This window comes from Cervus elaphus, chromosome 16, assembly GCF_910594005.1.
Source record: "Cervus elaphus chromosome 16, mCerEla1.1, whole genome shotgun sequence".
NCBI lineage: Eukaryota > Metazoa > Chordata > Mammalia > Artiodactyla > Cervidae > Cervus > Cervus elaphus.
The window spans coordinates 26,815,454-26,842,705 of record NC_057830.1 but is presented as its reverse complement, the minus strand read 5'-3'; the positions used below and the strand labels follow the sequence as shown (position 1 = coordinate 26,842,705).

At 46.7% G+C, this 27,252-nt stretch overlaps 1 protein-coding gene across 5 annotated transcripts in view; it reads left to right on the top strand.

The window, feature by feature from the left end:
* Positions 1 to 268: 268 nt before the first annotated feature.
* FGD3 (FYVE, RhoGEF and PH domain containing 3) overlaps positions 269 to 27,252 on the top strand; it is a 61,903-nt gene continuing 34,919 nt past the window's right edge. For 2 of the 5 annotated variants that reach the window (XM_043927429.1, XM_043927425.1), the window contains exon 1: positions 270 to 660. The gene's annotated coding sequence lies outside the window, so the exon portion shown is untranslated. Of the gene's footprint in view, positions 661 to 16,775; positions 16,965 to 21,112; positions 21,555 to 27,252 lie in introns of those variants that run through there. The other 3 variants (XM_043927426.1, XM_043927427.1, XM_043927424.1) reach the window with 3 other exon arrangements.

The following is a 27,252-nucleotide window of genomic DNA, read 5'->3' as shown; positions in this document are numbered from 1 at the left end:
TTTTAAATGCCCTGTTGCCACAGAAGCTTCTAAAAAAGTCTGCAAGAGAGAAGGTGGGTGGCAGAGGTGTTCAGAACAAGAAACAAGGCCCTTCACAGCCTGCCGGGGCCTCCTCCTTGGCCCATGGTTGTAGACTCTCCCTGGCCCTACAGGTCCCACCAGCTCGTCACCCACCCTCCCCCACCCTTCCTGTTGCCATGGTGACAGTCGGCATCCCAGGCTGCGGGCTGCGGGCTGCACTCCCCTCACCCCTCCTGCTGGCTCTGGAGGAGCAGGCGGGCTTTGTCAGGGCTCAGCGTCTCCCTGCAGCTGTGAGATTAGACAGAGAAGAAAAGAGGCCGCCGTGGGTGCCACTGGGGCCCCTCGAGGCCTGGAACGGGGAGGCAGGGCCACTCCAGACCACCAGCCCTGAGCTCCTGGGGTTCCTGCCAGCCTCACCCTGGACTAACTGCCCACAGCACAGCGTGCCCAGAGGGAGGAGGCCTGCGGCGCCCCAGCGTGGGAGACTGGGGTGGCATCCTGCTCCTTGGTGACCCGCCTGGGGTCTCAGGCAGCAAGCTGTCCCAGGCAGGAGTGGCCAGTGGGGCTGCCCAGGCCTGTGGGTACCCCCTGGTTCTGCTTGTTTGCGAGTTTCATGGGTTTCCTCGCCAAGGGAAGGCGGTGAGTAGACCAATGTCTGAAAAGGGGAGAGATTTTCTCATTTCGGGTGGTGATGAAAACCTGGGTGTCACTTCCCTGGGTTCCTTGGGTGCTGTTTATTCTCCAGGGTTGTTGGGCTGGGGTTGGAGTGTGTCTGCCGTGTGGCTGGAGGAGGGGGTCTACCTCCATTTGAGCATACCAGGGTCTAGGCTGACAACCTGGGCTGGCTTTGCTGAGGGGTCCCTGGCTCTTGAACAAAATTGTCCAGAGTATTTTTTGAACAAATGCAGGATGTTGGGCTCTGTGATGGGGCCTTGTTTAATTCTGGATTTCCCTCACCCTCACCCCACTCTTTCTTTTTTTTTCCCCTTTTTAAATGGATGGGAAGAGAATAGACTGGGTGCTTTAGAAATACCCCTGCATGAGGTTGCCATGATAACAGGGATTTCACATGTCAGGATTGTCTTTTTTTTTTTTTAAGTAGACTTTATTATTGTTATTTTAGTTTTAGGTTCACAGCAAAACTGAGGGGAAGGTACAGAGATTTCTCATATAACTCCCCTGCCGCTTCTCCCTACCTCCCCCATTATCAGCATCCCTCACCAGGGTGCTGTGTCTGTTACAACTGATGAACCTACTTCGACACATCATAATCACCCAGAGTCCACGTTTTGCATTAGGGTTCACGCTAGGTGTGTACATGCTTTGAGCTTGGACAAATAGCAGGTATCCACCTTTATAGTATCATACAGTGTAGTTTCACTGCTCTAAAAATCCTTTGTACTCCACCTATTCATCCCTCCTCCCTTAAACCCTGGCAAGTCCTAACTCCAGTGATTTTTCCAGAGTGTCACACTATTGGACTCACACAGTATGTAACATTTTCAGATTGGCTTCTGTCACTTAGTAATCTGCATTTTAGGTTCCAGAGTTGTCTTATTATTTCTTTCTCTTTCTCACTTTTTTTTAACATTAGGAAAACCAGCCCTTCAGATAAATGTGGATAAGGGGATTTTTTGCTTTAAAGAGAGTGTAAAGTGCTTATTCCCAGGTTCTTGGTGACCCCAGGCTGTCCCTGGCTCTTTGGTGGTGTGTTCCTTGTCTACGTCTAGGAATCCGGACAGTGAGAAGGTTTAAGCTGTCGTTGTGGGTTTCTAGGGTGACTGGGGGATGCAGCATCACTGCTTGAATTAGCTTGAAGTAAAAAGAATGAGTCGGTGTGGGGGGTCTGTGTGCACATGTGCTCAGACTCAATTCAAATGAAAGCAGCACATCTCAACCCCAGATAGGCTGTTCATGAGAGGTGATACTGTGCAGGCTTATTTTGTGGCTTTTCCCTCCCTGTGTCTAGCCAGTTGGTCAGCTGAAGGCCAGCTGTCTTTGGATGCAGGGCCTGCTCTGTGCAGACAAGAGGGTGACAGGCAAGCCAGCTTGGGCTGGATCCCGCTGGCACAGAGACCCCCATCAGGCAGAGCTTGGACTGGGCCTCAGTTTCCTTATCTGCCCTTTGGGGGATCTTGACAGCTCATCCTCCGGCCCTTAGTGGCTCACTCAGTGACCTCAGTCAGGGCTGTGGGGGGCCTGGCCCTGCCCTAGGCACCAGGAGCAGACCAGCTCACATAGGTCTGGGGGGCTCAGAGCAGGACACATCTGCCTGCCATCGGGGCTGGGGGGAGCACACACCACCAGTGCTTCAGTTCTCCCCGCTATCCAGTGGTCCTTAGTGTGTGTGAAAGGAGCTGAGGGGTGTACTTTGCGGCAGATGCAGTCTGTCTGACTGAAGCATCTGCCAGGACTGAGGAGACACCCTACCCGAGCTCTTGGGCACCAGTTCTGCCTCAGTCCTATAGCTTCAGGTCAGTTTTGGGGGCATCCACCTTCTCTGGGACATCCGGACATCCGGGACAGCCACAGCTCAGCATTCCTAGCCCACCCAAGGCCACCAGGTGTCTACGTGGTCCAGCTGTGAGCAGTGAGAGGCGAGGCACCTGTGTTTGCAGCAGTCTGTCTGGGAAGAACCGAGCAGCCATCCCTTCTGGGCCAGAACCCGCCCCCTGTGTACACTGCGGCACCCATGCCCTCCATGTGCTACCAAGGAGTGTGGTCCTCCTGTCCTCATTCCATGCTCACTGAGAGGCTGCAGCCATCTGCTGCCCTGGGGCCACAGGCAAGATCCCTGTTAGAGTCCAACTATCTGACCAGATAGTCACTATGGGCATGTGTGCATGCCCAGTCGCTTCAGCCATGTCTGACTCTTTGTGACCCTGTGGACTGTAGCCCACCAGGCTCCTCTGTCCATGGGATGCTCTAGGCAAGAATACTGGAGTGGGTTGCCGTGCCCTCCTCCAAGGGATCTTCCTGACCCAGGGATCAAACCCACATCTCTTATGTCTCCTGCATTGGCAGGCAGGTTCTGTACCACCAAGACCACCTGGGAAGCCCCCAGTCAGCCACTACCCAACTACTAACCAACTAGTTGACTTCTCTCCTTCTCCTTTCTCTCCCGTTCCCTCCTTTTTCTTCTTCCTCCTTTCCCTCTCTCCTTCTCTCCCACCTTTCAGAAGAGCTGGTTGTATTCGCAGACAGAACTTGTGAGCGTATCAGAGGGTGGAGTGTGAAGCCACATGATCGAGTTCTGTGGGAGTTCTGGACTTGGGCCCACCCTTCCAAGAACCTGGGTGTTGAAAGAAGGCAGGGGAGAGCAGAGGGCTCTGCACCTGCGAGCTCAATTTGGCCAGTTTAGTCGGAGTCCTCTCCCCACTGCCAGGTCAGGTTCTTATGACTTATTAGAACCTGTGAGTATTCTTTCGTCTAAAGAGTGGAACCCAGAAACACACCCAAGGGGCCCGCCCAGAGGGGGTCCATCCTCCTGGCTGTCCCTTCCAGCTCTCTGTCCCCTGCAGGAACAAGGGAAAAGGGGAGAACACGAGAGCGGATGACTCCGCCTTGGCCTGGCTTGGGGGTGAGAGCTCCGTCTAGTGTGTTTTGAGAGAATTCCAACAGACTTTCTAGAGATCCATTTGGGGCTTTTAAAATGAAAAGTTACTAGTGATATATGCTTGAACAGATGAATAGGGAAGGCCTGTGTTCTCCTGGTACATAATTTTATATCTCAGAATATTCCAGGAGGACTGTGCTGGAAGAGGCTAGGATTTTTTGTTGAATGCATCTTATGCTGAATTTAGAGTATCCTAAAATAAACTGGCATCCCATGCAGATGTGGGATTATAGCTGTCTACTCCCATGTTCTTAACATCACGTCTAAAGGATCCCTCATAGCTGCTGCTCTGGCTGCAAATGGGATAAAACTGCGGGCCTCTAGATATAAGCTTGGAGCCTCCTGGTCAACAGACTGTGACTTTTCAACCGCCTGTGCTGCTTCTCCAAAAATGGGTGCAGGAGAGCATGGTTGTTATTGTTTTGTCCTAGATGATTGGTCAAGGAACCCTGGTGTGGGTGGGGGTCTGGCTGTGTCCTCCTGTGGGTGTGCATCATGTGCAGGGAGTATCCTCGGGAACCACCGAAATGGTAGCCTTTCTTTCTAAAGTCAGGAGCTGCTGCAGAGAAGGTCCTTCCTACCTTCCCCACTCCCTACATATATGAGGAGCCTAAGAGCTTCCATGGCAAAGTGGGCAACTGTTCTCTATTCTCCCCATCATCCTCTGCCTTAAACCAAGCTTCAAAAACTTGTCTGCAAAATAAACTATGCTACCTAAAAATAATTAATTGCAGGGATGGGCAGATGCTCCCAGCCCGACATTGCTTCCTGAGACTGTCCCTCAGCTTCGTGCTTTACTTAGTCGCTCGGTGGTGTCCAACCCCATGAACTGTAGCCCACCAGGCTCCTCTGTCCGTGGGAATTCTCCAGGCAAGAATACTGGAGTGGGTTGCCATGTCCTCCTCCAGGGGATCTTCCCAACCCAGGGTTTGAACCCAGGTCTCCTGCATTGCAGGCAGATTCTTCACCATCTGAGCCACCAGGGAAGGCCCGTCCCTCAGCTTCAGACCCCTGCTAATGGACACTTAGGTCTTCTCCCCTTTCCCTCCCCTCATTCTTCCCTCACTTCACTCCTTTTTTTTCACTATGACAGTGGTACTGTGAGTAGATTCCAGTTCTCTCTAGCTATCTTCTTCCAGAGCTGCCAGCACATCAGTGCCCTGAAAGGAAGCCATCTAAATAAGCCGAGCTGTTGAGTTATGAACTGCCTTTGGTTGATCAGGAGCAAAGGCGAAGAAACTGAATAAGAAAGGAAGATTCCAAGTGACTGTGCAAATGCCACCAGGCCACCTCTAATATGGGTGGAGCCTGAGCATGCAGGGGATACCCGAATCTCTCTGCGCTCAGCCATGTTCTGCTTGAGGCTGTGCAGTTGCCAGAACAATGCTGGAATCACTCTGTATCCAGACACCTGGACCTGAAGATGGGGGCCAGGCCACCCTTATTGCCTTGCTCCTTCATGTAGCTCTTTATCTACACAATGACATTTTTTTTTCTTACAGGGTTAAAAAAAAAAAAAGCGTCCCAGACACAGCACTTTCCTTTCAGTGTTGATCATCAGAGCTCTTTGTTAAAGATAAGAGGTTGCTTCCACTTCAGGCTTGAATGTCACTGCAGCCTATGCCAGGGCCTCTCTGTAATTATCCCGTCCTGTCTGGAAAGCTCTTAAATGCCACTTCATCTAAGGGCTTGAGGCCGAGATTGCTTCTCCAGTGCGATGCCAAAGGCTCCTCTTGGCTGAGATGATTAAACTGTCAAATATTTTTAGAGCAAGTCTTCTTTTAAAAAATAAATAAGAAAGTAAAGTGAGTGATGATTAATCAGCTGCTCACTGCCTCCACCTTGGCATCTGACATACAATTTTCCCAGGGAGTCCCCGTAGCCTCATGTTGGGGTGAAGGGGTTGTCCCACTGTCACCTGGCCAGGATGTGGCCTCTCAGGACCTGTGAACAGGTCCTGGCCTGTTCACCCTCCTAGCTGCCTGATTGATGGTGAAAATGGGTGAAGTTCAAGGCAGTACTCAAGTTTAGGAAACATTTTCTGCCTTTGAACAAAACATACTTTTAGTTTAGAGCAATCTAGAAAAGTTTTTGTAAAAACATGTTCTCGGAAAGCAGAATTACATTCAGAGTCCCTTCTTTGGGGATTTCTTGACCGCATTTTTCCTCAGAGAGATTTAGGACAGCTAAGTAGAAATTAAAATTTCCATATGTAAACAGACATGGAGACAGCTGGCTCTGACTCTGTAATGACTGGAAATTTTGAATCTTGAAAGAGCGTGGAGATTTTATTAGCTGATTTTTTAAATAGGTTGGCTTTTCTCCCAATTGCAAATATAATAAATGTTCTTCATAGAAATTTAGATTACCGAGAAGCATTGAGAGAAGGAAACTCCCAGAAAGCTCACCACCCCAAAGTGGCGAGATTTATGTGGGCCTGGAAAGATTTCCCTTTTCCTTTCCTGGGTCTTGTCTACTGATAAGTGGAATATTCCTCAGAATTTGTCACTGGGGCCTGAAAGCTGACAAAGTTGCCCCCCTATCCAAAGCCTCTTGGATTCTCATCCCAGCCTCCCATCCAGCTGTCTTGGCAAAGTTGCCCAACTTGTTGAAAGAAGTACAGTGTTGGACACGTTGTCCTGTCCTTGGGGCCTGACAGGTGCCCCAGGGCCTGCTGCACGTGGGTCCCATGTGGCCGATGAGTGGAAGAGGCACAGACAGCCACAGGGCCCACTTGTGCAGTGTTTCTCTCCTTCCAAATGATTTCACTTAGCACAATACCCTGAAAGTCCAAACATGTTACTGGAAATGGCAAGATTTCATCTTTTTTATGGCTGAGTAGCATTCCATTCATGGTGACTGCAGCCATGAAAATAAAAGATGCTTGCTCCTTGGAAGAATAGCTATGACAAACCTAGACAGCATATTAAAAAGCAGAGACATCACTTTGCCAACAAAGGTCCGTTTAATCAAAGCTGTGGTTTTGCCGGTACTCATGTATGGATGTGAGAGTTGGACCATAAAGAAGGCTGAGCACTGAAGAACTGATGCTTTTGAATTGTGCTGCTGGAGAAGACGTTTGAGAGTCCCTTGGACAGCAAGGAGTCCACACCAGTCAGTTCTAAAAGAAATCAACCCTTAATATTCATTGGAAAGACTGATGCTATAGTTGAAGCTCTGATGCTTTGGCCACCTGATATAAAGAGCCAACTAATTGAAAAAAAGACCCTGATGCCGATAAAGATTGAAGGCAAAAGGAGAAGAGGGTGGCAGAGGATGAGATGGTTAGATAACATCACCAACTCAATGGACATGAATTTGAACAGACTCTAGGAGATAGCAAAGGACAGGGAAGCCTGGTGAGATGCAGTCATGGAGCAGACATGACTTAGTGATTAAAGAAAAATTTTCATTTTGTGTGTTCAGTTCAGCTCAGTCGCTCAGTCATGTCCAACTCTTTGCAACCCCATGAACCACAACATGCCAGGCCTCCCTGTCCATCACCAACTCCTAGAGTCCACCCAAACCCATGTCCATTGAGTCGGTGATGCCATCCAACCATTTTATCCTCTGTCGTCCCCTTCTCCACCTGCCCTCAATCTTTCCCAGCATCAGGGTCTTTTCCAATGAGTCAGCTCTTTGCATCAGGTGGCCAAAGTATTGGAGCTTCAGCCTCAAAATCTATTCCATTGTGTATATATCTCTATCTGTCTATCTATATCATATCTTCTTTATCCATTCATCTATCAGGGAACATTTAGTTTGCTTCCATATCTTGGCTATTATAAATAATGCTGCAGTAAACATAGGAGTGTCCAAATTAGTGTTTTTGTTTTTCTTAGAAAAATGCCCAGGAGTAGAATTGCTGGATGATATGGTAGTTCTATATTTAATTTTTTGAGTTCTATATTTAATTTTTTTACTGTTTTTCATAGTGGCTGCACCAGTTTACCTTCTCACCAACAGATCATGAGGGTTGCCTTTTCTCCACATCCTCCCCAAAACACTTGTTTTCTGTTATCTTTTTGATAACAGTCATTCTGACAGATGTGAGGTAATATCTCTTTGTGGTTTTTACTTGCATTTCCCTGATGATTAGTAATGTTGACCACCTTTTCATGAGTCTGTTGACCATCTGTATGTCTTCTTTGGAGAAAAAAAGTCTATTCAAGTCTTCTTCCCATTTTTTTAATCAGGCAGGGTGATGTTCAGTTTTGAGTTTTTTTGTATGTTTTGGATACTAACCCCTTATCAGACATATGGTTTGCAAATATCTTCTCCCATTCAGTAGGCAAGATTTTCATTTTGTGGATAGCTTCCTTCACTGTGCAAAAGCTTTTTAATTTGATGCAACTTCCTTGGCTTATTTTTGCTTTTGTTTCTCTTGCTTGAGGAGACATATCCAGTAAGTACTTCTAAGACTGATGTCAAAGAGGATACTGTCTATGTTTTCTTCTAGGACTTGTATGATTTCAGGTCTTACATTTAAACCTTTAGACCATTTTGCATTTATTTTACTATATGGTGTAACATAGTTCACTTTGGTTCTTTTGCACTTAGCTGTCCAGTTTTCCTAACATCATTTATGGGGCTTTTACCCATTGTGTATTCTTGCCTCCTTTGTCTTAGATGGATTGATCATTTAAGTGTGGGCTCATTTCTGGGCTCTCTATTCTGTTCCATTCATCTATGTGTCTGCTTCTGTGCCTGTACCACACAGCTTTGATTACTGTAGCTTTGCAGTATAGTCTGAAGTCAGGGAACTTGATAATTTCAACTATGTTGTTTCTCAAGATTGTTTTTGCTATTCAGAGTCTTTTGGTTTCCATACAAACTTTAGAATTATTTGTTCTTTTTCTGTGAAAAATGCCATTGATATCTTGATAGAGATTGCAGTGAATGTGTAGATTGCCTTGAATAGAATGATTATTTTAACAATATTAATTCTTCTAGTCCATGAGTACAGTATATCTTTCCATTTGTGTTGCCTTCAATTTCTTTCATCAATGTCTAGAATTTTTTTGAGTATGAATCTTTTACCTCCTTATTTAGATTTACTCTTAGGTGTGTTCTTTTTAATGAAATTGTAAATGGGTTTGTTTCCTTAATTTCTCTTTCTGATAGTTCACTGTAAGTGTATAGGAATCCAACCAATTCCTATATATTAATTCCATATCCAGCAACTTTACTGAATTCATTTACTAGTTCCAATAGCTTTTTGGTGTCATCTTTAGGATTTTTTTATAAAGTAAGTTTCCTACATACAAACAAACTCCATTCTGAGAGTATGTTCATAAGTCCAGTTTATTCATAAGTCCAACAAAGTTGGCCTCAGTTCAGTTCAGTCATTCAGTTTTGTCCGACTCTTTGTGACCCCATGAACTGTAGCACGCTAGGCTTCCCTGTCCATCACCAATTCCCGGAGCTTGCTCAATCTCATGTCCATTGAGTCAGTAATGTCATCCAACCATCTCATCCTCTGTCGACCCCTTCTCCTCCTGCCTTCAATCTTTCCCAGCATCAGGGTCTTTTCCAATGAGTCAGTTCTTCCCATCATGTGGCCAAAGTATTGGAGTTTCAGCTTCAACAAAGGACTGATCTCCTTTAGGATGGACTGGTTGGATCTCCTTGCATTCCAAGGGACTCTCAAGAGTCTTCTCCAACATCACAGCTCAAAAGCATCAGTTCTTCAGCACTCCACTTTCTTTATAGTTCAACTTTCACATCCATACATGATTACTGGAAAAACCATAGCTTTGACTAGATGGACCTTTGTTGGCAAAGTAATGTCTCTGCTTTTTAATATGTTGTCTAAGTTGGTCATAACTTTTCTTCCAAGGAGTAAGCATCTTTTAATTTCATGGCTGCAGTCACCATCTGCAGTGATTTTGGACTCCCCCCCCCCCAAATAAAGTCTGTCACTGTTTCCATTGTTTCCCCATCTATTTGCCATAATGTGATGGGACCAGATGTAATTAGCTTAGTTTTCTACATCATACTCAATGGTGAAAAGCTGAAAGCATTTACTCTAAGATCAGGAACAAGACAAGGATGCCCATTCTCACTACTTTTGGGCAACACAGTATTGGAAGTCCTAGCCACAGCAATCAGAAAAGAAAAAGAAACAAAATAAATTCAAACTGGAGAGAAAGAAGTAAAGCTGTCACTGTTTACAGATGACATGATACTATATATAGTAAGTCCCCTACATACGAATAGTCAAGTTGGAAACTTTCAAAGATATGAATGTGTATTCCATTGACATCAGGGGTGAATTAAAGTGCAGCTTGCCCTCCATCTCCTATTGCTGGTGATCCTTCAGCCCTACCATCTCCCACCTCCTCTACCTCCTCCAGTCAGCAATTCTTCTTGTCTGTTCACTTGATGTCAGACCCAGTATGCTAGCTGTTGTATGTACTTTTCAGTTACTGTGAGATTAAAAATGTTTTCTTTTTTTCCATTTATTTTTATTAGTTGGAGGCTAATTACAATATTGTAGTGGTTTTTGCCATATATTGACATGAATCAGCCATGGATTTACATGTGTTCCCCATCCCGATCCCCCCTCCTGTCTCCCTCCCCATCCCATCCCTCTGGGTCTTCCCAGTGCACCAGCCCTGAGCACTTGTCTCATGCATCCAACCTAGGCTGGTGATCTGTTTCACCCTTGATAGTATACTTGTTTCAGTGCTATTCTCTCAGAACATCCCACCCTCACCTTCTCCCACAGAGTCCAAAAGTCTGTTCTGTACATCTGTGTCTCTTTTTCTGTTTTAAAAATGTTTTCTTTGTGTGTTTATTTTAGTTGGGTACCCAACTGACACAATGGGCTATATAGTACTGTACTGTAATAAGTTTATAATACTTTTCACATAAGTGATACATGAAAATAAACACACAAAGCAAAGAAAACATTTTTAAATCTTACAGTAACTGAAAAGTACAGTATAACAGCTAGCATACTTGGTCTAGCATCAAGTGAACAGACAAGAAGAATTATTGACTGGAGGAGGTAGAGGAGGAGGGGAGATGGTAGGGCTGAAGGATCACCAGCAATAAGAGGTGGAGGGCAAGTTGCACTTTAATTCACCCCTGGTGTCAATGGAATGCACAGTCATATCTTTGAAAGTTTCCAACTTGACTATTCATATGTAGGGGACTTACTATATATAGTATCATGTCATCTGTAAACAGTGACAGCTTTACTTCTTTCTATGCAGTTTGGCTTCATTTTGTTTCTTTTTCTTTTCTGATTGCTGTGGCTAGGACTTCCAATACTGTGTTGCCCAAAAGTAGTGAGAATGGGCATCCTTGTCTTGTTCCTGATCTTAGAGTAAATGCTTTCAGCTTTTCACCATTGAGTATGATGTAATTCTTGGAATTTTCTTTGTTGACAATCATGTCATCTGTAAATATGGGCATTCTTATTTCTCCCATTCTGTTATGTATGCATTTTAGCTCCTTGCATTTATTGTGCTGGCTAAGGAGTCTACCACTCTGATGAATAAGAATAGTAAAAGCAGATATCCTTGCCTCATTCTCATTCTTAAGGAGGATTATGGGCTGTATTGTGTCCCACAGAATTTACATGTTAAAAATCCTAATCTTCAGTACCTCAGAAAGTTACTATATTTGGAGATTGAGTCTTTATAGAGGTATAATTAAATTAAAATGAGGTCTTGCAAGTGGTAACCTTAATCCAATATGACTGGTGTCTTTATAAGAAGAAGAGATTAGGATATAGACACACACAAATAGATGAAACACCATGTAAGGATGCAGAGAGAAGGCTGTCATCTCCAAGCCATGGAAAAGGCCTCAGGAGAAACCAGCCCTGCTGACACATGAATCTCAGACTTTAACCTCCACAACTATGAGATAATAATTTTTGTTGTTGTTTCTATGGTATTTTGTCATGGCAGCTCAAGCAAACTAATACCCACCCTCTCAACCCACAGCCCCAGAGATTATCACTACTTCAACTTCATAGACTAGTTTCTGCCTATGAACTAGTTCAACTTCATCGAAAGCAGCCTTTTCTGCTTGGCTTATTTTGAGATACATCCATATCATTGGTTATGTCAGTAATTCATTCCTTTTTGTTTCATATTATGGCTATACCACACTTCATTTATTCATTCTCCTGTTGATAGCCACTTGGTTTTTTTTTTTTTCCAATTTTGAACTATTATGAACAGGCCTTCTATAGACTTTTGTGACCAGGTCTTTGTGAGGACAAATGTTTTCTCTTGGGTAGACCCCCTAGGAGTGCCATTGTTGGGTCATAGGGCAAATGTATGTTCAACTTCATAAGAAAATGCCAAGCAGTTTTCCAAAGCAGTTGTAAAATTTTATGCTTCCACCAACACTATATGAGATTTGTTTGCTCAGCATTCTTGTCAACAGTACTGTCAGTCTTTTACATTGTAGCCCTTCTGGTGGGGCATGGTGATATCTCACTGTGAAATTAATTTGCATTTCCCTGATGACAGGTGATGATGAGCACTTTCCCATGTGCTTTTTTCTATTTGAATAACAGTAGAGTACTTACTTTAGTCTTTCCTCAAAAAATTGTTTTTATTAGATCATTTGTCTTTTTTTCTTATTTGATTTGTAGGAATTCTTTTTTTCTTTTTAACTTACCTTTAACTGAAGGAAAAGTGCTTCACAATATTGTGTTGACCTCTGCCTACATCAGCACGAGTCAGTCATAGGTATGCATGTGTCCCCTCCCTCTTTAACCTCCTTCCCAGACCCCCTCCCCCCACTTCCCACTCCTCTAGGTTGTTACAGAGCTCCAGTTTGAGTTCCCTGAGTCATATAGTAAATTCCCATTGGTTATCTGTTTTACACGTGGTAGTATATATGCTTCCATGTTACTCTCTCCATTCGTCCCAACCTCTCCTTCCTCCCCCACTGCTGACCTGTGTTCATAAGTCTGTTCTCTATATCTGTGTCTCCACTATTGCCCTGTAAATAGGTTCATCTGTACCATCTTTCTAGATTCCATATATATGTGTTACTATACAATATTTGTTTTTCTCTTTCTGACTTACTTCACTCTGTATACTAGGCTCTAGGGTCATCCTCCTCACTAGAACTGACTCAAATGTATTCCTTTTTATGGCTGAGTAATATTCCATGGTATATATGTACCACAGCTTCTTTATCCATTCATCTGATGATGGACATCTAGGTTGCTTCCATGTCCTAGCTATTGTAAATAGTGCTGCAGTGAACATTGGGGTACGTGTGCCTTTTTCAATTTTGGTTTCCTCAGGATATACGCCAAGTAGCGGGGTTGCTGGGCCATATGGGAGTTCTACTCCCAATTTTTTGAGGAATCTCCATACTGTCTTTGTAAGAATTCTTTATATATTCTGGATACAAGTCATTTGTCAGACAGATGTATTACAAATATTTTCTTTCTTTTTATGATTTGCCTTTTCATTTTCTTAATGGAGCCTTTTGATGAGCACAGGTTGTTCAGGTTGATGAAATTCATTTGTCAAGTTTTTATTGTATGGCTAGTGTCTTTTATAGCCTAAGAAATTGTTGCTTATTTCTAATGCATGTATGTTTTCACCTATTTAGTTTTAGTTTTGGTGTTTGCAGTTAAGACTGTGATTCACTTCTAGTTATTTTGACATGTGTGGTGTGAGTGGTGAGTCAAGGTTCATTTTCCCATATAGATAACCAATCATTCCAGCTTGTTGAGTGGTTTTTCCTTTCTCATTGACAGCTGTTGGCACTTTCACTGAAAATCACCTGACCAAGTGAACATGAGTCCATTTCTGGATTCTATCCTGTTCCATTGATCTATTTCTCTATCTGCATGCCAATATTCTGGGAGATAGTGAAGGACAGAGAAGCCCAGCATGCTGTAATCCATGGGGTTGCAAAGAGTCAAACAACTCTTTTGTTGTTGACTGAACAACAACAATGCCAATATCATCACAGTGTCGTGATTCTGTATTTAATATTATTATAGTAATCATTTTGCTTAATAAATTAAATCATTTTATATTTTATAGTAATACCTGTGCTGTGGTAATCTATTGAACTAGTTCTCTGTTGGTGGACATACAGAACCCCTCCAATTCTCACCTATTACAATTATGACTGTATGCATGTCCTTTCTCATCTGTGTGAGCATGAAGGATTGACACCTGGAGTGGGCATGGCTGGGTGGGAGGAGGTGTAAGCTGTGTGTTGCCATCTTTGTATTGGTCGAGGCTCCAGACTTCTTTGCACAAGAAGGTGAGGAGCAGGGGAATGGTGCACCCCAGGCACTATACTGCCCCTTTCCAAGTCAACCTCCAGCGTTTGGTGCCTCTGGAGTTGCTAAATCTCATGTCTTGCTTCTGTGCTTTGTCATGGAGACAAATCATATGAAGTAGTAGAATTTTGTTTTTTAATTATCTTATTCTGAGAAAATGATTAAATGAAAAAATGACTAATATGATTATATGGCTAAAAAAATAAAATGATACAAGAGAAATCTCACTCCTACCCCTATCTTCATCCATCCCTTTCCTCTTGTTCTGTATAGATAACCCATTTTAAACTGCTTTTAAACATTTTCAAACTTACAGAAAAATTATAAGAATTGATTCAGCAAGTGTCAACATTTTCCCATATTTACTCCCTCTTTCTCTCTGTATATATAGGCAGACTTTTTTTGGTCAGAACCATCTTAAAAAAAAACAAAAACTTTCAGAGCTCACAGATGGAACATTTTGTGGCTAGGTACTTCCTATTGTGTCACTCAGGCTCTGATCATTCCATTTTAGTGACTAGCTACATCATCCTTTAAGGCAGTTTTGCCAGATCCCCCTCATTGTGCATATTTCCCTCTGCAGTTAGCAGGTGGCCATGTGGTTTATCAGCAAGTCCCTCCTAGGCGGGTCTTGATTGTTTCCAGCCTTGCTCTTACCAGCCCTGATGCAGGGAACCGCATGACGCACTGTTGTTGTATACTTGTGCAGGTGAGCCTGCAGAACTGTGCCTGCAGAATGCCTGCGTTCACCAGAGAGGTGACTGCCGGGTCAAAGGGCAAATGTGCCGTTTCACTCTCCCACCGGCCCCCCGTGGAAAGAGCCTCCTCCCATGCCTTACCTCCCTCCTCCCTCAGTCTGCTAGTCTGACTGGGAGAAAAGTTATCTCAGTGTAACTGTGATCTGTAGTTCCCTCATTACATATGAGGTGGAGCCACTTCCCTTTTTCTGTGATTATCTGTTCCTGACCTTTGCCCAGAGCTATTGGGTTCTGGATCATTTCACAGTTCCACTCAGCAGCATCCTCGTCTGGCCCAAATGATAGTGGCTCATCTGATGGCAGATCAGATCAGCCATCTGAATCTTAAAAAAATTAAAAAACTGAACCATTTTGCAATAAAGTCAAATTTAGTTTGAGTCAAATTAACTCATCTAACTCCACATATCTGGTAACAGTAAATAAATTGCTTTACATTTGGTAGCTGTTTTTATCATCCTTTTGTCTTTCATGCTGCTTCACTGACACATGAACTAGACAGTTATTTAGAATGTGAAATGTCATAAGAGGCAAGATTTTGAGAGAAAGCTAACTTGCTCATGGCCTTACAACAGGATTGTTCCATCTCATTAAAATATTCAGTACTGAATTTATAATCCCTAGATTATGGAGTAGTTTTAGATGTACAGACAAGCTGCAAAGATAATATAAATTCCTATAACCTTCACCCAGCTTGCCACAACATGGGCATCTACAAAACTAGGTTCCATTTGTCAAGAAATTGGCATTGGTGGCGTCACTCCAAATCTTTGTTGTGACGAGACAAAGAACCAAGGAGCATACACTCGCCTGATATTTAAATACCACAAACTACAGTTTGTAGCCAGATTTCACCAGCATCCAATCTGGGGTATCATATTTTATTTACTATATTGGATTTTCAAATTAAAAAAAATTTAGAGTGGTTTTACTTTCACAGCAATGTTAAGAGGGAAAAGGGATATTTCAATATATTCCCCACCCCTGAACATATATAGCTTTCTTATTAACAATGTCTCCCACCAGAGTGGTACATTTGTTTACAATAGAGCAGTTGTAACAGATTGAGCAATTGAAGAGAGAATTAGTTTCTCTTTGTATAAGTTTTTTTTTTTTTTTAACAAAGTAAGTTTTTGTATGAAGAAATAAAGTACCTTAATTCTTAATGTTTTTAATGTCTTGTCACAACAATGAATGAATGTTGGTTTTACTATTTTTCATCTTTCTATATTTATAGTAACAGTGTGAGATTTTCAATGTTCTGACAAAATTTCTAAAGGTGCTGGAACAATGGTACTTCCCCTGTTGGTCAGAACTACTTTGCAGGCCCTTTCTTGGTTTTGCACTGCTGTGCAGTAGGGGCTGCCCACCGCCTGGCTGGTTAGAAGGGATTTGCTGATGCCCGCTCTGGGTCACTGTGATGGCAGAGTACCCTATCAGGGACGCTAAAGTGGTATTGACTGTGTGGTTCTGATCCCAAAGGACACAGGGGGACTGTGGGGCGGAGGTGAGGGGGCACATACAGGGGCCAGTAGCAAGGCTGAGAGCAGGGTCTCTGATGGGAGAACAGTGGAGCTGACAGCTCTTGGACCATCCTGAAGAGTGGCTGCCCCGGGTGTATTCCAAGTTGCCCGGTACCAAAGCAGTGATTGCTCAATGCCCGTGGTCCAGAATGGACATCTGATAGCTCACAGGAGTGTCCCAGGAGAGGTTGCTTACACCTACAGTACTGCAGGACAGCAAGAGCTAGTTCAGCTCAGATCAGTACAGGCGAGAGGATGAAGCTACTCCCAAGCCCTGCCACTTCTGGTGACAAGGAAGCCGGAGCCTCTGTTCTCCACCCTGCTATGGCCAGAGGATTTGAGATCTTTGAGCGCCCACTCAGAATGTATGCAGGCGGGCTAGGCCTTCCCTTTTCTAGCAGGTGCTTTTCCATTGCTAGCAACTGTGAGTAAAATCTGAATTTGTTCCCATGAAAGTGTCTTAAACATCTTCAGCATCTCACATGGGCTTAGTTACGATCTCAAAGCTCAATGCCACATACAGTACAGGTGAGAGGTGATTTTTGCCCAGAGCTAGTGCTTTTGTTGTCCCCTGTCTGCAGGAAAACCTCAGTGAAGCTTGACCACATGTTTGATTCTGCCTGTTCTGGGGCCATCAGATGTCCACAGCCAGTGAAACTTCTGCATGCTCAAAGGACCCTGGCAGTTGATCTGACTCCGAGCAGCATTTGGGGTGGGCCAACGGGTACCAAGTTACCTGACAAATCCAGTCCAGGCGGAGTCTGGCTCAGGTATGTGCTTAGTAAATACCAGCTAGGAAAGAAGGGTCTGCTGGCAGGTGTGCCAGCAGACAAGAACCATGAAGGGGCACTGTTGATTGGGAGATGTAGCACTGGACAGAGAGCAAAGAGGAATGGGATGAACTGGAATCTTCTATGGCTCTTGTTTGGGTCTCTCTCATCTAATCACAGTGACCTTCAGAAAGGGAGGCGTTGCTTCACTTTCATCTCCCAGATACTGTACAAATTTCCCCTGTGACCATCCCTCACTCACATCCCCACAGAGAAGGAGTTACGGGAGACACAGTCCAGCTTAGCTCGTCAACAGTCTGGAGTCCAGTCCCCTTCATCTGATGGCTACTGGCCCGACTTCTATGCATTTGCCTGGCAGATGGGGAAGAGCCAACTGGAAGATTTTGAGAACATTTTTTGAGAGGCCAAGCCTGAAGGGAGCGTGTCATTCCCATTGCCCAGGGCTGGCAACATGGCCCACCATCTGCAGGGGAGGTTGGGAGTAATAAGACGTGGTCACTTCACTCTCAGTACAGTTCCACATTCCTCACGCTCAAATAAGTGTGGATAGACACAACTACTTGTGGCCATTTTATGTTTAATATTTTATACTATAAAAATACCCGTTTGGGGTGACCTCTGTGTCACTTGAGCTGGGACACAACAGGTGTTGTATACACTCCTGGAGTAAACAGTGAATCAGGGAGTTCAGGTCTGAGCAGGAAACTAATGTACATAGAGACAAACAAATATATACAGAGACTCCATAAACCCTGGATTTTACCACCCCAGGTCTCTTTCTTCACTCTTTCCACTGTTCTTTGTGCAGACCCGTTTGTTGAGGGCACAGCAGTAAGACCAGGTAACAATCACAGGATTGGAGGCACACAAAATGCAGCCAACACTCACCTCACAGTTTGTTGCACACCATCAGGTCACAACACAGCTTAGTCAAAGTAGGGAGAAAATAGGAAAGGGGGTAACAAACCACTCCAGGAGAAAGTCCCGGAAGGAGGTATCTCAGCATGACCATCAGTCTCTGGCACAGCAGTGGAGCCCTTGACCAAGCGTGAGTGGGAAGTGGCTTTGCTTCTGCAAAGCCTCTGGCAGGGCCATCTGGAACAGCACTCAGCAGTGTGGAGTTGGGTCCTCCAGCAAAGAGGCGTTCAGTCATTTGGCTCAGTGGTCTGAGCTTTTAAGAAGTCAGTAGATGTAACAGTTACTCCGGGGGTCTTGTCTCTATCAATCACCCCTTCTGTTCCCAGTCTTTCTTAGGATGCTGCCAAACAAGTGCCTTATCTTTGTTGACACTCTCAATGTATAACACTTCGACACTCAGAGTCCTATGTTGTACATTTCAAAACAACTGGTAAGGAAATTCACATTTGCCACTGTGACTGCATCTTGAATTATTTAATGTAGCTTAAATCCTATGAGTTTCACACAAGATGAGTAGGAATTATAACACAGAAGGAGTCAAATCATGAGATCTTCCTGGGTTCCTCTCTGACCAGTCCCCTATTCCAAGAGACTGTCATATCCTCCTCTGTGTGGGCTTGGCACTAAGCAGCAGCCCCACGTTAGGATATGGGCTGGGCGCCATTCACAGTGCCCCAGACCAGTTTCTCTTGGCTGGCTTGGGGCTCTCTCCCTTTGGATCACCTCTTGAGTGAAATGAATGGATATTCCCCTGGTAGAAAGGTCTCTGCTCACCTACTCTCTCCAGCCTTTGATTCCACAAGTTCCCTTTTAGTGACAGCTTTCAGGGTTCCTCTGCCTTCCTCAGATGGGCTGTCCCCCAGTCTTTGCCAGCTGTCCTGCTAGGTGGGGCTGGGAGTTTCTGGGGCAAAGCAGGGACCATGTGGGAGAGCACTCATGATCAGTGCTGCTTCCTGTGTGACGAGCAGCTTGGGGGAGGAGTGAGCGTCCCCTTTGGAGGATGGATGGGCAGAGGGATGCAGTTTGGGGAACCTGGCCTTCCGCTGAAGAGCCTCTGACTCATGAAGCTATTCACGGTCACAAAGAGTGGTGAAGGGCAGAGCCTTCACCATTGTTACCAGGGAACCCTTCAGGGATGAGGACACAGTTTGAATCACTGGGTCATCATTGGAATAATTGGATAGAGAAATAGGACTGTGTGCCGTTAATACCCTGTAGTCATCTCTTCACTTTGGGCTGATGCCCCCTGACCGTAAGTCACCCTTCATGCATTTCCTGATGACCATTTTATATCATTGCATAATGGATCTATCTATTGCATAATGAAATGTCCAAAACTGAGTGATGTAAGACAAGACTTACCAACTCAGTTTTGGTGAGTCAGGAATTTTGGTGCAGTTTGTTTCTGGCTTGGAGACCTTAGTGAGGTTGTAGTCTTACCCAAAGACTTGACTGGGGCCAAGGGTGCACGTCCATATGATTCACTACCTCATGGCAATTTGGTGCCAGCTGTTGGCTGAGGGTCCAGCTCCTCCCCATGCAGGGCTCTCCTCAGAGCACCTTGAGCACCATCATAACATGGTGGCTGGCTCCCCCAGAGTAAGTGCCCCAAGAGAGAAAGGCAGAAGCTGCAATGTGGTGACTGACCTGGCCTCAGAAGTTACCCTTGACATTTCTGCGGTGTCCTATTGACTGCATTACTGCAGCAACCCTATTCAAAGTGGGCACAGCTGCAGCAGAGTGGGGCCACCAAGATCCTTCTTGGGGCATGGCTGCCACAAACATGCTTCTTGTTGGAGGGTGTCACTCCCAGTGGAGAATCCCCTGCCCCCAGGACGAGAGGGCACTTTACCCCAGTTCTTCTTTTCAGCATACTCTGCCCCCACATGATCCCTGGATCATTATACCTGGTCTGCTGCTGTGCTGCCAGGGTTCATCTCTGCCTTCTTGGGCCATTTCTGTGCAGCAGAGATCTGGGCTTGGGTCTCCAGGTCCTGATGAGTCCCCTTGCCAGTCCTCTGGCTTAGGGATGTCAACAAGGGGGAGGGCTGTGCTGGGCGATGGTGACAGGCACCGTCATTGCCAGCCTGGGCTGGAAGCACTCGGATGGCTGATCTACCCCAGGCCAAGCTCTCTTTCCTCACAAAACTCCAACCATGCATCCTGTATTATCTCCATTTTATGAGAAGAATTAGGGCTCCAAGGGGCTCCGTGATGTGTGGAGGTGACACACCCCCTCAGCCAGAATGCGAAACCAGGTACCCCTGAGACATAGGCCACCCTCTCTTCCATCACTTGCTGACTGAGCTGCTCTCAGTCCACAGCGATGGCTGGGGGCCAGATGGAACTCATCTTAACGCTGGTCTTCAGATTCCTGGAGAAGATGCACTCATGTATTCTGGAGCTGGACCTGGGTCCAAGGTGGTCCTATCCATAGGGCCTGGCACGTGGTGGATTTCACTGCCATGAGCCATGGATGTGAGCAAGAGCTTATCGGTGTCTTGGTCACAGAATTCTTCAAGTCTTTGGTTGAAAGGAAGAACATTTGGAGGTGAAAGTGGGTAGCATCTCTCAGACTACCCCTCACAAACAACTGGTAAATATTTAGAAGAACAGAGGGTGGAAGCAAATCCCCTCTCCAGCTGGTATGGGCATCCCTTGGGAACCCACGGAGAAACACGGCTGTGTGGTGTGCCAAGGGAGGTCAGTATGGACTGGAGAAATTATCTCATTAACTGGCCCCTTCAATGATTTCATTCGTTATACTCACACGGTCCCTGTGTGTGAGGTATTGCCTCTGAGGGGACTCTATGGCAACCCCCATACAACAAGGAAACCAAGGTCCAGAGAAATCTCTTTGCTTTTTAAAAAACATATAAGTCTGGGTGAAGAATCCATCATTTAAACCAGAATTTGTGGTCTAAGCCTTGTAGCAATCTTGTATCTTCATATATTTACTTTTCACTCTAAAAGTCATGGAGCTCTCTCTGTGGGTGCTAAGAAGGGCTGGATCTGGCTGGAGCAGCCAAATCATCAAATATGGGACAGGTCTCCTCAGGAAATTGGGGTCGGGGGGGCAACTGGCTTCACTCCTGGGAGCACCTTGAAACAATCCATTTTCAATTTTCCAACAGTCTATGGACATTTTTCACTGTTGCCACCCAGAAAATTCAAGAAAGCCTCTGGTGGCCCATTGGGTCATTTCTTTGATCTAGGAGCCACAGCCTGTATGGTCTGGAGCCAGCCCCGCTGCTCAGGCACTGAACCCACTGGATGCCTCCTCTCTGAAGGTCTGAGAGATGGGCACCTGGAAGTCTGCTTAGAAAAACTGACAGAGGCAGAGGCAGGACGGCTGTAGCCTCCACACCGGAACCACTTGGGGCACCCAGAGCAGCCTGTTAAACTTTAAACCACCGCAGGCCACCTCGTGGCCAGCATCGCCTGGTCCTCAGACAGCATTCCAGCCGATTGGGGCTGTATTTTTGCATGTAAGGCAAGGGGAGAACCAGTGAGCTTGAGTGTGTGATAGTGCGGAAATGCAAATGCACAGTCGTTTAGTGACCCATATTGCGAAAACCAGCAAAAGGAAGTTGTGTTTTGCTGCTGCCTGAAGTCAGTCCTAGAGAGAAGTACGTGCGCCACAGAAGACAGGTGAGTGGTGCTGGCTCCAGGGTCTTCGCCAGCCCAGAGAGCCTCTACTGGTCCCGTAAGGGGCACTTTCAGGGTCAGGGAAAGTTCAGAGCAGTAGTCATTTGGGGTCGGATGTCTCGAAGGCAGGAAGCTGCCGTGGTGGCCCCGAGCGGCGTCTTGTGAGCGGTGTCTTCCTCTGGTGCCTATGGCATGATTTGTAACTAGTCGTTGAGCAGTGAGTGAGCATACTTACCAGCACACTGTTGAGTGGCCTGTGGCAGTTTAGACTCTAGCAAAGATGAACCTGAGGGCTGGGGTCCCTGAATAGCCTGGACCTATGGAGAAGGGATCAGTGGTCCCAAACACAGTCCCTAGAGACTGTGAGGCTTCAGAAGATTCCTCTGCAATCTGCATTTTAGGTCCTGACAGGGCCTGTCTATGATGGGCTGCTAGGAGGGAAGGCTGAGCCTGTCAGAGCCTCTTCAGAACCCCATACTGTGCCCAGAGAGTGCAGGATGGTGGCCAGGCCACCCTGGCCTCGGGGAGGGGGATGGGCAGCCATGGGGTGCCAGAGGCAGCTGTGTTTGTGCCAGTTGTACTGAGGGGGTGCGTTCTAGGGCAACTGTGCCCAGAGCACTTGGCTCCCAGGACCCTCTGGCGTTTGCAGTGTGGGAGTCCCTGTGATCGCAGACCATCAGCCCGTTTAGAGTTTCTTGGGGTCAGTGAGGAGCTGTGGATTCCCCCTGGGAGGTGGAAAGATGGGTCTGGGGTTTTCATTAGAGGAGGGAAGCTGAGTATGTGGCAGCAGGTGGCTGGTATCCTGGTGATGTTCATGGCCCACTGGGACATTTGGCTTGCAGTCCCTCCCCCGGCTCTGTGACTATGGGGTCACTGATTCTACCACCCAACTTTCCCATAGGTGAAGTGGGATCTGAGTGGTGCCAGGCTCCAGAGGTGAGCACAGCCCTGGGAGGCTGGGTGCGCTCAGGGAAGCTCTGCTGTTACCCACATTAGTCCTCAGACAAATCCCACGGTGACTCTGCTCCACCAATCTTTTAAGAGAGGAAACTGAGAAACTAAGGCCCCGACCACGGACTGTAAGCTGACAAGCTGGGCCCAAACTCAAACCTTTGGAGCCTGAAAACTTGATTGGCAAGTGGCCCTGGGGCTGGGTGGGGCTGGGTGCTGAGGGGAGGAAGTGGTTTGTCTTCGGCTGGGTAGTTGCAGGAGGCCAGAGGCCCTGGTTCCGCAACTCGCACTGATGTCTGTTTCCACACAAAACCAGCACCTCCGAATATGCAATGGCCCCCAAAGCTGGACAGGATTGTAAGCTCTGCACACACAGAAGCCTAGACTGCGGTAGGTCTGTTGAGGTTAGAGCTGAGATGAGGTGCTGAGCAAGGCCCCAAAGGAGGGGTGAGGCCTTGCTGCCCTGAGCCCCTTGAGCCTAGGGTAGGGGTTCACAGTGATCACAGTGATCATAGAGGAGTCTCCAGGAGCATGCCAGGATCACAGTCAAGTGCCAGGAACACTTGCCTTTCTGCTTGCTTGCCACCTGCTCCAGGTGGGCTCTGATGACCCCACTGACAGATGAGGAAACAGGTCCATGGAAAAGTGGATGAGCCTGGGAGTAAAAATATCACCTTGGAGCAGTACTGACCATAGCACAGATGTGAAACCCAAACCTGAATGGAGTGTCACTCACCTGCCTGACCCCCTGGCTGCCTACAGCTATGAGATCCTTCCTGGCCCCAACCCCCAAACCCTGTCCCCTCCCCCTCTGGGCTCACACACCTAGGCACTGCCAGCTCTTCAGATGGCATGACTCACTCTTGTTTGCTTTGGGCCCTTCCCTCTGTCTGAGGCTGTTCCCTCTGTCTGGGACACTGGTCTCTCTGCCTGCGATACTGTTCTCTCTGTCTGAGATATTGTTCCCTCTACCGGAGATGCTGTTTCCTCTGTTGGGACACTGTTCCCTCTGTCTGGGGTGCTGTCCGCTGTCTGAGCCCTTATGTGTGGTGGCGATGACTGGTTGCCTAGGTTCCCAGTGAAGTGGATGGTAACCAACCTTGTACATCACTTCTGGGGGGTTTGGTGGGGGCTACTTGGAGCCCCTTGGTGTCCAGGATACAGAGCTCTTGTTGGTGCAGCCATGCAGCTTTGAGGGTGTGAATTCACCGTCTAGGCCTCCATTTCACTGTAATTACCTGAGATGGTCACTGTGCAGTCAGATGAGGTGATGTGGGGCTGTCAAGTGATGGACAGTAGGAGATGGGGTTTGACCTTCTGTAATCTTGATTTGCATTTTGTGTTTTCAAAAATTTGGACTTGACCAGAGCATATTTTTGTAGGGCTATATAAAAGTACACATTAGAAGGAAATAAAACTGAGATGCTGATTCAAATTCATCTATTCACTTACTCACTGAACATGCTTACTGAGCCCTGCTGTTTGCCAGGTGTCAGACCACACGAAGGAGGTAAGATTTCCACCTGTGTGGTCTGTAGCCGGTGGGGAGAGGAGTGGGGAGGTGTGGGTGAGCCTGGCGGGTAGGAGCTATGGAGGAGGGAGTTCTCTTCTGAGGAAGGCCTATCACAGAGCAGGGAATGAGTGTGGGGAGCTGGGCTAGACTGTTCCTCCAGAGGGAGGGCCTTGCAAAGGCCCCTGAAGTGGCTCAGTGTGGAGGGAGAGGCAGAGTCATATCTGTGTTAGGGTTTTCAGTGTCAACTGGAAGCTGTTGGAAAGTTCTTATCTGTTTTGATTCATTGATTTTTTTAAATAAAAATTTTAAACACAATCAAAAGTAGAGAGGACTATTTAGTGAGCCCAGAGTGCCCCATTGGAGAGGTCAGAATGGAACAAGGAGCCCCTGTTTCCTCACCCTGAGTGTGGGCCTAGGGGTCTTGGGTGCTGTGGGGATAAACTCTTTTCCCAAAAAACTTTAATGCAAAACATTTAAAAAATACAGCAAAGCTTCAATAATTTTGCAGTGCTCACTCCTGAGATTCTATTCACTTTAACATAGCTGCCTATGCAAGAAAGGATTTTACTTTTTATTTCCAAGGTTGTGATTTTATTTCTGTAGTTGCTTTTGATGTATGGCAATGCATAGTGTCTGTAATATTTATACTTATTCTCCTTCTAGATGAAAGTAAAATAAAAACAGAAACAAAATATGAATCAGAAATAAGCATAAAAAATTTAAAAATAGAAAAAATAGGAAATAAAGAAGAATAGTAAATATATACATAAGCAAAAAGATTAAGTTGAAGCACTACAGGGACTTCCCTGGCAGTTCAGTAGTTAAGACTCCACGCTTCCACTGCAGGGGTCATGGTTTGGAGCCAGGGTCGGTGAACTAAAATCCCACATGCCATGCAGCACGGCCAAAGAGAGAAAGAAAGAAACATCACAGTGATCTGTTTCCCAGACACACCTGCCTACATACAGTGTAGCTCTGCATGTGGCTCTTCTAGTCACAGCTCCTTACACTGTACCCAGTGCATTCTTGGACTTGTTTTCCCTGAACTTCTGTCAACCCCCCTCTGGGCACATGTCATCACCACTGGGCTCATTGTGTGATTTCACCAACTCCTTCTGTAGCTAAGCAGGTCCTGTGATGGGGAACTAGGAGCTTCAGGTGATGCTAATGGCTGAAGGTCATCAGCCTGGTGAGGTGTCCTGCCCATGTTTGTCTGTTAGGACTACGAAAAAGGGATGATATAGCCAGTTGGAGGTAGAGTGTTGTGTGCTGCCTTGGGCTTTAAGAATCTTTGTGGGACTGTTGTTGGGTCCAGTGCTGTTGACCAGTCTCCTTTCCTCCTCGCTCTCCTAGCCCCATTCTGCCTTGAAGTCCTGTTGACCCCCGCTGAATTTTGAAGCCTATGGCACCCCAGTGTCTGTGTCCATCTCTGGGTTCTCAGCACGCAGGATGGAGACCACAGACGGTACCAGCCAGAGCACTTCCTAGGCTGAGGCCCCAAGACCAAGTATTGTGCTTCTGGATCCTAACACTGGAGTGCAGGCACCTCTGGGTCGTGGAGCAGCTTTGCAGACATGCCATCGATTGTTGCATCTGGCAGGGCCAGCACAACCAGACCTTTGTCACCGCTGATAGAGCCTCGTAGGTTTCTGCAGCCTTACCCCCCAGCCTGCAAGCTGTATGTAGGTGTGTGCCGCATAGCAGTTTCTGGTATTGCCCCAGGGTGCTTTCAGTACTGTTTGAATTCCCTCCTTCACGTAACCAACCACCCCACTGAGTACTATCATCTCTCATGATTCTGGGGCTGGAGGGGTGCATTCCAGTGGCTCTCATTCAGGGTTTCTCTGGGACTGTAACCAGTCAGGGCTAGAACTGTTTCAAAGGCTTCCTCTCAGGCTCATACCTCTGATGGCTGCTGATAGCTGTCAGCTGGGGCCGCATGTTCCGGGGCCACGAAGCCATGTCAGTGACAAAGCGGTGGAGATCCCTGCCCACTTGGGGCCTCCAAGACACCAGGTGACAGGCAGCAAGTGAGATGGGCATAGTGATGATTTTACTGGGAGCTCCTGCATTGCATCCGCAGTGGGGACGTCCAGCGTCTGGTGGAGCAGAATTGTGGCCCACCTGCAGGACTCTCCCTGCCTGTCTCAGGCAGCTGCCAAGCAGTTTGGGGACGCCAGGGCAGGGACCACACCCCTCCTGCTACCCTATCCACTGGCTGCACAGTGCACTCGGTAGTGGGGCGCATTTAATTTCTCTGTACTTCTTCAGTCCCCACACCTCCCCTGGTCCCAGGTTTGGGGCCTTTGACACTGGCTGGTGGCAACCTTGGGTGTCAGGGGCCCTGGGCCCTGGCTGAGTCCAGTAGCAGGCTCAACTCAGCTAGGGTGGGCTCTCTCAGCTCAGAGAGCTCAGGGCTTCAAAGAGAGAGGTAAGTGACTGGGAAGATAGAAATGACAAATGCGCCTTGGTTCCTGCATGGTTTTACATCTTTGGCCTTGGGCGTGTCAGAATGAGCCTGGAACCCAGTCCAGGGGGTTCAGAGCAGCATGTCTGGTAGACTCGGCTCCTGGGTGCTGATTCCCCTAGGCCACATGGCCAGGATCAGCTTTGGCATCCTTGTCTGAGACATGGAATGTCACCTACCTTGGTGACTACAACTGAGCAAGCATACAAAAGTGCTCAGTACATCCCCAGGCACATGGGATATGTGTGTGTGTGTGTATGTGTGTGTAATTGGATGTGTGTTTATGTGTATCTCTGTGTGTGCATGTGCATATGTGTGTACATGTGTGAAGGCATGTGTGTGTTTACATGTGTGTGTATGGCGGGCACCCTTGCACATGTGTGTCCTCTGCCCTAACCTTCCCTCAGTCCTCCGCTCCTCTGAGCTGTGAGGAGGGGAGGCTGTAACTGGGCTGGCCTGCCCTGCACTCACCTTGGCCTTGGAAAGGCAGCAGGGAAACCAATCGAGGCTCTGGGCTGTATCCTGCAGCTTCCTAAGTCAGATTAGAGGGTGGTCTCAGTTGTTCTGCAACCAGAAACACCCTCCACCAGGTACTCTGCTCCCTGAAGGATATCTTTATGCCGAGACCCGGGTTTCCCAGTCTGGCCAAGCCTTGATCAGCTGCCCTTGCACAAAAACCCTTGGAAGATAGATGGTCATGCCTGAAGGACCTCCAGAGGAAGGATACAATTCCTCTCCTTGACCGGGATTCGGGCAAGCCAGGCTGCTGC